The sequence below is a fragment of the Arvicanthis niloticus genome, chromosome 14, assembly GCF_011762505.2.
Source record: "Arvicanthis niloticus isolate mArvNil1 chromosome 14, mArvNil1.pat.X, whole genome shotgun sequence".
Taxonomy (NCBI): domain Eukaryota; kingdom Metazoa; phylum Chordata; class Mammalia; order Rodentia; family Muridae; genus Arvicanthis; species Arvicanthis niloticus.
In genome coordinates, this window is record NC_047671.1 from 13,742,018 (window position 1) to 13,748,596 (window position 6,579).

Here is a 6,579-nt window from a genome sequence, read left to right on the forward strand (position 1 = left end):
GACTTTGCAGTGGCTGTCCTGATTTTGTTGGGTCAAGGACAAGGGACAGGAAACGGGGTATCTTCGATCGAAAACGTGAGTGTACAAAGTAGCAGAAAATGAGCCCATAATGGGCTCAGGGTCCGGGAGCTTTTCTGTCGACAAGCCCACCAGACCTTGCCCCCCAGGGAATTTTGTCCAAGGGGGCCTGGGTTGCTGTTTCATTTCTACTTTCCGTGCTCCATTACCACCGTGGTAGGTTACTCCCTTGGTCTTGGGATTGCTCGTTATAGAATGAGCTCTCCTAATGCCTAGAGTTTCTTTCCCCAAATCTTGTGGCCTCCTTTAAAGCAGAGAGCCCTTCGCTGCTTTGTGGGTGCAGCGGGGGAATCCCGAGTGTGACTAGGACCAAGGAGAACGAAGGACTGTTTCCAACTCTGCGGTTTTGTACCTACTTGCAACACCCAAGTATCAGACCCTCTCTGGGAATAATGGTTTCTTTCAGCCAGAGCCTAACCTACCCTGGTGGTTCTACCTGGCTGCCCTGCATACTTACCCAGCCAACAAGGAGCCAATGCACAGAACCTCAGACTTTCTCAAAGCTGGACATAGCACCTCCTCTTTTAAGTGTTTTTCTCGTCCCGGTTCCGCTCTCCTCTCTGTCCCAGAAGCCCCCAAACCTCAGCCCTAGCTTTGCAATGATAGCACAAGCCGCGGACCTCAACTACTTGGGCCTTGAGCTGTGGACCCGAAGCTTGATCGAGTGCTTGTCTCCACAGTTATGCAGACATGAAAGGTAAGGGGGACGGGGAGGGGGGTGGCGATTCCTTCGGGGCTGCCCCTGGCCTTCTTCCTGGGGAAACCAAACCAACAGCGCGAATAACAAAGCCTCTTAGCGATCTGAGATCGCTGTCAACCCAGCAAGAGACGCGCATACGGCGAGCAAAGACGCGCACGCGGTTTTCGCGTCTGTCGCTACGAAGAGATCTCCACCGCGAGTGTCACAAGGAAGAGATCTCCAGCCGCCCAGAAGGGATGACAGGTTCCCGGGAGGGCTATGCTTCGCTTTATCAAGGCCCGGAGGAATTATGTGAGTGCGCCCATTTATCTCAACTTGCCCATGTACCCTCAGCTGAGATGCTCCTCTGAGCGTCCCCTGGGTCCTGGCCGCCAGGCAACCCTCGGTTCTCATTGAGAAGTGTGGGATCCCCTCCACCTTTGACAGCCCCTTTCTCGGCGTCCGAGAAAAGACAGCGCGAGGTTCGGGTGCCCAAGTAACACAAAACCGCCACTGCCCAAAACGCTCTCCAACCTTCCTTCCCGGCAGAAGTACAGCAAAAAAACTTTTGGCAGGAACCACCTGTGGCTGCCGAGAGGCTCGCCCCGCCCGGGCCCGGAGGCGCCGCGGAGCCCGGGGCCGCACGCGCCGGCAGAAGTTCCCTCAGAGCCCCGCGCGCCACTTCGCTCCAGGCCGCGGTGCCAGCCAGGAGGCGCGGCGCCCGCTCGCTGGCTCCCTCTCTGCTGGCTCTCCCCTCCCTCCCCCTCTCCCTCTTTGCCTCCGCCCGCCTCCTTCGGTTGCATGGCTGCCGCACGCACCGAGCCCCTGAATAGCCACCGCAGCCCCCCGCCTCCTGCCCAGCGACGGAGCGCGCCCCTGCCCCCCGCCGGCGCCCCGGGACGCGCGGACCTCCCGCCTCCTAGCAACGGTCCTGCCGTCGCTCCGGGGCTCCGAGGACGCACAGCCATCCTCTCGGAGCCCCGCGACCTCCCGACCCGCCTAGGCAGCGGAGGTGGGGAAGCAGACCCCTGACAGCCCGCGCGCCGAGCTGCTCACCTCTGCGCGCCGCCGACCCCGCGCGCCTCCCGCACTTGGCTCCGGCTCGCAGCGCTCGCGTCCTCCTTCGCCGCCGCTGTCCGTCCGTCCCTGCGCTCCCGAGCCGCGCGGGCCGCGCCGCTGTCAGAGTCTCGTGGCCCCGCTGCTCCAGCGGCTGTGCAGCCGAGCGGCGGGCGCGCGGGCAGCTCCTCCCTCCCGGGGCCGCGCCTCCGCCCTCCGCACGCCCCGCCTCCCGCGCCGCGGCTGCCAGCCCCGCGCCCCGCGCCCAGCGCCCGCGCCCGCAGCTCGGGGGCCGCACGGGGCTAAAGGGCCCGGATGTGTGCGGTCGCCTCTCTCCGGCTCGCTCGCGCCCGCCCCCTCCCCACCCTGCCACACATGCACTTGCTGCGGCCCGGCCTCCTCCCGGCTCCGCTAATTTCTATTTTGACAGTCGCTGGTGAGTGGGCGGCGCTGCTGGGGACGCCCAGGACCCCCGCGCGGGCGGCGAGCAGAGAGTCAGGTCCCTTCGCAGAGGGTGATGCGGAAGGGGGGGCGGCAGATCCACCCAGCGCTGGGGGCTTCGTGTCTTTATTCTTTCTTTTCTTTTTTCTCTTTGCCTCCTCCAGGATTTAAAGGGACAGCCCCGGCCGAGGCGACGGGCCAGGCGGCCGCGGTTTCTCCGGTCTCCAGACGCCCTCTGCGGCCCGGCTGGACCGGCTCACACCGGAGCGCTCGTCCGAAACTGCAGGGTGTTTTTAGGCGCACACCCGGCCCAAAGCAGCCGGGCTGCAGAGTTTGGCTCAGTCGCTTGGTGCACGATTTTTGCAGAGTCCGATTAGGATGGGAAATTAAACTACTAGACAACTATTTTCCTACCTAAAAGCAGAGAGAAGTGAGGAGTTTCTCTATTGCTCCAGGAATTTCATCGAGCGTCCCAAGACGCCTCGCAGATACCAGTGAATGTCGGCTTGCAGCACCCCAGAGCGCCCAAATCCCTGTGAGCAAGCCCGTCTTACAGGACGCTTGGATGAGGCCCCCCCAAAACCTTCTTGGGCTGAAGCTCCCAGCTCCCGTGTACCCTGCTTCCCGCAAAACAGTAACTCTGAAGGCTTTCTGAAACAACCAAGGGGCGTGTCCTGTGAGGTCTTGGCTCCTCCCCCTCCTGCCAGGTCCCGCCCCCGCGGCTACCAACGTGTAGTGTGTTAGTGTGGACCGGCTTTTCTAAATAGGCTCTTAGACAGCACTCTCTCGTCCTGTCTAGGACTAGATGACGCTGAGGCAGAGGTTCTCGACCCCAACAGGCCGAAACACCCCAATCAGCTTTGCTCCCAACCTTTGTGCAACCCAGATAGGATCTCTCCATCTGAAGTTACATTGCCCAGAGGTCGGCTGATCATTTCTGAGGCTCCTTCCTCAGGCTCAGGAAAGTTGACTTATCTCAAACTCCTGAGCAGCGAGGGACGCCCAATAGTGGCGCAAAAGAGAAGCGATACTACTTTGCCTCAAATCTTTGCCACCCATATCAACAGGAGGCAGAAGCCCTGGGACGCTGTGATACTCCTCTAGGGCTGCAAACACGCCAACATATCTTTTAGGGAATTCCTGCAGTTTCGCGTGATGATTCGTCCTAGCCATTGAAATGATCTTCTTCATCATCTTCTTATTATTCTTCTTCTTCTTCTCCTTCTCCTTCTCCTCCTCCTCCTCCCCCTTCTCCTTCTTCATTTCAACAATTCACATACTAAATGTATACCAAGAAATGATATTGTGAGACATTGTGTATACATATACATTATATATTATACATATATGACAATGGAAAACACACCTAGTGACTAGGTGAAAGTGACTAGAGAAAACCAAGAACAAACAATGAGAGGAAGCATCTAGAACACAGGGTTTGGGTACAGTTATATGGCACTAATGGGCTTATGAGACCTGTCTCTTCCTACTCAGGAATTCCTCCAACTCAAGTTCGGACAACCATATCCAAATTACACAAAAGTCCATGGAAGTCTAGAGAAATCTACTGGAGAAATGAATGGATTTTCTAGGCTCAGGATGTCAGTTTCCAAGTTAATGGATCTTCCAGAGTGGTAATAATAATACCCCTTTCTTTAAGTAGCCCTGGAACCACTGCCCTCCCAACTAGGAGGCTGTTGGTTGTGGGTCGCCTTGCTAAACGAGGTTGTCTGTATGGTTTCCTTTCATCTAACAGGTTTTCAGCAATGTGGAATATTGCTGAGCCAGCTAAATGCTGTCTTCTGAGCCATAAATCTGACTGTGCCCCTGCCAAGTGTCGGGGTGCCTTCAGGAACTACCTGGAAGTTCAGTCCTGAGACGGCAAGAATGCCAGTTCTGGGAAATAGGGCAGTCAGGGGAAAGGTGTCCTATTTAGAAAAGTAAACGGTTCAGAATTGTAAAGTTTCTCCTCCCATCTGTGGTGCAGAGAAAATGATTCACAGCTAAACAGCTTGATATGCCAAGAGCTAGGGACCAGCCATTCATTACGCTCTCCACAGTGAGCCTCAAGGTGACTGCACCTTAGTACTGAAGGCAAAACCTCTCGAAATGCACACACGGTTAAGATGGCATTCCTCTGCAGTGCTGGGAGTTAGCAGGTATTCTAGAGAAAGCTCCAGAATGTTCAACTCACTCATACCTAACAGGACTTCATGAAAAGAGAAATCAAATAAGTAAGGTGGGTTTGGGTTGACTGATTTTGGGGGTTTGGCTTGTTTGTTTCCATATTAGAGACTGAGCCTCACGCACGCTAGGAAAGCACTTTACCAGCTGACATATGCTCCCGGTCCTTTCTCCATTTTTTATTTTGAGACAGCCTCACAGTTACTCAAACTAGCCTTGAACTTAACAATTCTCCTTCCATGACCTCCAAATTAGGCAGGGTTACAAGCTGGTACCACCAGACCCTGCTCGATTTTGTTTTTATTATTAATCTGTTTGTCATATTAATATTGTTGCAGATGGAATCCAGGGCCTTGTGAACGGCTAAGCAAGAACACAAAATATCATTTTGAAAACCGGAAGTGAGTGTGGTCGCACATGATGATAGAGGTCCAGTGAACTTTGTGGAACCTATTTTGAGTGCGCTTGCTTGTACAGAAGTGCAACAGTCAACTTCACTTTGCCATAATTAATAAGACTCCCCATCAGACCCTGCCGTTTAATCAGCTAACCTGGGAAAGCTCACCATCCAACTGCCTGGAGCTTCCACTAGCAAATCCTTCAAAGAGGAATAATAATGGAGATGCTTTGTATTTCACGGAGATGCTGGGGTGACCAGGTGAGATGAGATGTGGGCAAGAGTTACCCCAAGAATCACATTCACAAAGGGGTAACTGTGTATCATCTGTATGGAGTTCTATGTGAGCTGTCAGTGTTAATGTAACAGTTGCAAAGAAATGACTGAGAATTGAACTTAACAGTTACCTATTTCCCAAAGATATTAAGAGACTCTCGGAAAGGGAAAGAGTTGACGTTTTTGAAACTGCTTCCAGAATTAGATCTCATAAAGGTATTTCTGTTATAGGATCCTTGTGAAAACTGTAATATAACAAACACATTTTGTCGTGACCACTGTATATATAAAATTTCTGATGTCAACAACATCTGGAGAATGACATGAAAAGCATTTGGGTTTGTGCTGGCAATTCAGGAGTGTTCCACTCTTAAATACTGCCCCTAGAAGTGTGTGTGTGTGTGTGTGTGTGTGTGTGAGAGAGAGAGAGAGAGAGAGAGAGAGAGAGAGAGAGAGAGAGAGAGAGAGAGAGAGAGAATATGAATTCCACAAAACCAAGGCCCAGGTTCTTCCCATCTTCCTCACTGTATCTTTAATTATCAGAAAAGTTGAAAGCACACACTTGCTAATGCACATGAAAAGAACCAGAGGCTTCCTGGGGCTTACTGGCCATTCGAGCCTGATTGGCGAGCTCCAGACCAATGAGTGTCCCTGTCTCAAATGATGACAGGTGAACCCCAGACCAATGAGAGTCCCTGACTCAAAGAAGGAGAACGACATTCCTAAGGGTGAAACCCAAGGTTGTCCTCTGTCCTCCACTTGCAACCACACTACGCACACGCACACGCACGCACACGCACGAACATGCACACACTCACACACATGCTTGTGCCTGACCCCCAGATGCTAACATTTGCTATGAGTGCTTTATATTATCACTTCCAGAAATCATGTGAGAGTAAATAGTAAGACTCCTTCATTAAAAATTCTTGAGTGTTCTCTAAGAGAAAAGACATCCTCTATCAAAATAATCAAAATCAGAGCAAAGCCATCAATTACAACACTATTATCTATTCTAAACATTTCATCAACTCTCATTGATAGGGAAAAAAAAGAAAACAAAATAAATTCCAGTCCAGATCTAGTCCAGGAGTCCATGTTATATTCAGTTGTCATAGCTCAGACAAGAGTTATTTCCTGTTAGTAAAGATAAATGTTTTATTTTTTGTTTCTTATATTAATCATACATGCATAACCTATGTATGTATGTCTATTTTAACTTAGCATTAACTAAGATTCTTCTGATAAAACTATACATAGACTCCCTTTAGCTTTTTGGCAGACTGGCCTCTCATCCTTGGATCCTCTCCTCCTCCTGCCTGGTCCAAATTTGCAAGAATCTTACTTGGTCAGTTGACTGAGATCTCATCACATTTGACATTTGACCTCAATATCTGTTCAAATTTTCCCTGTACTTTTGATCTCTGATTGCTCTTGTCTGTCTTTAACCAGAATCCTGTATGGTCAG

The 6,579-nt window shown here is 51.8% G+C and overlaps 1 protein-coding gene and 1 long non-coding RNA gene across 4 annotated transcripts in view; one reads left to right on the forward strand and one right to left on the reverse strand.

Moving 5' to 3' along the window:
* Positions 1-1,966, reverse strand: part of Zbtb7c (zinc finger and BTB domain containing 7C) — a 321,321-nt gene extending 319,355 nt beyond the window's left edge. For 2 of the 3 annotated variants that reach the window (XM_076912444.1, XM_076912445.1), the window contains exon 1: positions 1,814-1,966. The gene's annotated coding sequence lies outside the window, so the exon portion shown is untranslated. The remainder of the gene's footprint in view (positions 1-1,813) is intronic. The other variant, XM_076912446.1, reaches the window with a different exon arrangement.
* Positions 1,967-2,058: 92 nt separating this feature from the next.
* LOC143434266 (uncharacterized) lies at positions 2,059-6,201 on the forward strand. Its single transcript, XR_013103612.1, has 3 exons — positions 2,059-2,249; positions 2,419-3,888; positions 4,777-6,201. It is a non-coding gene; the product is annotated as an uncharacterized LOC143434266 (long non-coding RNA).
* Positions 6,202-6,579: the final 378 nt, after the last annotated feature.